Here is a 3,368-nt window from a genome sequence, read left to right on the forward strand (position 1 = left end):
TTGGCGGAGACTGGAAGCGGTGTGAGAGGAAACCCTCCCTCGAGTCAAAGGAGGTCATTACGAAAGAGGACAGGTCCGCTTCGGCGTTTGACCTGGGGCCGAGAAGGGTTTTAACCCCTCATTGCATTTGGCCTGCAGACGGCGGAGATGGAGTTACGGCCCCCTCCCTTTGTCGTGAAGGAAATTGCTCCTTATTCCAAAGAGTGAGGCTCAGTTAGGCTCCCAGCCTACCGACGTCATCCCGGATTGTTCTGCCTTAGAAGTTCCGGGATGTGTCTCAATGGGCAAAAGACAGCCGTCCCAGGGGTTTTAGTGGATATACCGTGCTAAAGTGAGCTCTGGCAGGAGGAGTCTCACATTAAACCCACCGAGATGGGATGAGGTATGCGTAATGCATTTCCCCTGTGGTTAACAAAAAAAGGTTAGGTTAGGTTGGTTTAATTAAGAGACGCGACAGCCGATTAATATAAAAAAATTAACAAAATATATTCTTTAAAAGAAGATTGAATTACATGTACCGTGTTACAGACAAATTTTGCGAATTGACAGCCGAATTCTTGTTGGAAATCGGAACGCGGAAATACAAGTTATATGTGACAGAGTCTAGACAAAATTCGAAGAATTTTGTCTAACGTAGCGCAAGCCTAACAGGTAATACTCTAGTTTGGAATGTTTTTGTGCACTTTGGAACCGCGAGACGTTATGGTATGCGCTACGGAATATCAACAACTCGCTTGCGTATAATATTTGCTCATATCGGTGAGCCGGGTTAATGATTGGCCTCGATACAGTATGTTGGCTCAGCTGATTTACAATAACAGCAGCCGAATTTTTTGCCGCAAGCGTCGAGCTTTTCACAACAAGTCGATTTTGATAGCAAGTCGAATTTCAGAACGTTATTACAATTTTACAATCGCAAGACTTTATACGTCATACCCCGAACGTGGTGTTCTTTATGCACTAAACAAATCACTCTGGCTATTTAATTCAGAGACTATCTGATAGCTTCTGCCCGAACACGTTTGATAGCACCGTAAACAAGTAATTCTGCCAAAATATAATAAGAAAGATCGAAATATCTCAACGGCCGATAGCACCTACTTCGTTTGATAGCTCTCGCTGGTAATCAACAATGATTGCAAAGCGATTGAATTTAATAGAAAAGAGCGGGTCTTCCTCGATCAACGTGATGCCGTAGAAACTTGCAAATTTCGCTGTTTGACAGCAGCTGCTTGCTTTACAGAAATAAACAAATTCCAATAAAAAGACTATCTTAATCTTACGCGACACTAACAGCGAGCCAGTACTTTCAAAACGTATCAAAAAAATTTCGACAATAGTGGCGTGTTTACAGAACAAAAGTTGACGATTTCGAGCCGGTGTACCTTCCTCTGATCTCCTTCGCCTCTTTCTCTGACACAAAACCACCTTCGTCCAACAGCCTTGTCTTTTCTTTCTATCGTCGCTTTGCACTCGGACTCACACTCGAAAATCGCACTCGCACGCTTATTACTTCTAACGTTAAGAGCCAAAGATACTCAGAGCTCTCGCGATTCAGCTACTTTATACTTGCTGGACCGCGACGCCTGAAAAGGGTTTAGAGCGGTAGATGAAGGTTTTTTGGTCTATTACGTCAGCCAATTCACTCAGGTGTCAAGACCACGTGTTTTAACAAGATGTGACAAACAATTTTAATTTGCTAACAGCCAACTTTACGGTCACACAGGACCGACCATTGTTGATGCTTTCGTACTTGCTGATTATTGTTATGCTGTGTCACGTCGTGTCTAGTGTGACTTTCACGAGATTGTTGCCGTTAGTTATTGTTTCAGCGGTCGTGCTCTCTCTCATGTTCTGTGCTCAAGCCTCCACTTTCTCTCTTTCTTTGATGTTCCTTGCGACGCCGCAGGTCAGTGGCATTGCTGATGGTGCCAATGAGGCGCTTGCATCCAATTATACAATTTTATATTTAACAAACAAAAACAAACATAGACGTAAAATTTAATTTTGATAAATTAGTTTAGTCTCGGAAAATTGGTGGGTTTCCAAGTGCGTCTGGGACAAGTCTTTGTGACACAGACGAGCGAGTGCATATGCAGTCGCTCTGCCACGTCATAGTAGAAAAAGAGAGAAAGAGAGAAAGAGAGAGAAAAAAGAAAGAAGTCGGGAGAATAAAATGTATATTATACATACATAAATAGTTTAGGTTTAGGTTATTGTAGTTTATTGTTAGTATTGTTAGTATCACATATCAAGATATACATTTTGTATTCATACATCAAAATATACATTTTGTATATAATTGTCACTCTTGATAGTTTCGCACCTTTTTTGCGTAACATTTCTCTTGAATTTTTTTCTTTTTTTTTAACTCACAGTTCTTGTTTTTCTTTCTTTCTCTTTTTTTTATGCTGCCACCGCGCTCGCTTTGCCATCTGTTGTTGAAAACTATAAACTTGCACATATGTGATATATGGACAAATCCACTGTTTTAACTTTTGGTGGACTGTGTTATACTGCTGAATCTGAGTTGTTTTTCATATGCACAAGACGTAGTTTATCTTTGTATACTATCTAGTAATAATTATGTATAAGAATGCAGAGCGTTCGTGTTAGTACTGGCGTTTAAAAGTACACTAAGTCGGGAAAAACATAGAAAATTATACAATTTATTTTATCAATTAAAGAATTTTTTAAGGCTCCGAAGTTTCCAAACTAATAAATATATATTCGGTCATGAGAGCCGTTCGCTAGATAATTTATTTTATCCATTTCGAATTTGTGTTTTATTCTTAATAACTTTGTATCTATGCCGTGTTATATAAAGCTTTTGTAATAAATAAAAAAATTAATTCTTGCATTCATACTTTTCCGTGAAAGTCAATCATGTGCCATGTAACCGTAAAAAATGGTGGTTGCTGAGAAACTTATCCCTTCATTTTTGCAAAATATTAATTTTTGTAAAGTTAACAATATTACATACGCGCTGTTAATTAACTGAATTACTGAAGCATAGCAAACACAAAAACAAAAAATTTAAGACGTTGTTGAAAATTGTGTCTCAAAAATGAAACACACACCAAAGTATCAAAAATTGTCTTCAAAAGCGTAAATTCCTTGAAAAATCCACACCTTGGCACATATTCCGAGAAAACTTTTTTCAGTCCATATTAAATGTAATCTCTTTCTTATACCATAACTTACCACGGAATCTATGTAGTCACAATTTTCAAACCCAAGTTTATTAGTTATAACGTTAAGAATGCGTAATTTAAACATGATTGCAATGTAAAACTGGAAAGAAATTAAGTCGACTTCAATCAAATAAATTTTGCACAGTTTACTTAAAACTATTCACTGGTGTACAT

Source organism: Pseudomyrmex gracilis, unplaced genomic scaffold, assembly GCF_002006095.1.
Source record: "Pseudomyrmex gracilis isolate BER0280 unplaced genomic scaffold, ASM200609v1 scaffold_378, whole genome shotgun sequence".
In the NCBI taxonomy this organism is placed as follows: Eukaryota; Metazoa; Arthropoda; class Insecta; order Hymenoptera; family Formicidae; genus Pseudomyrmex; species Pseudomyrmex gracilis.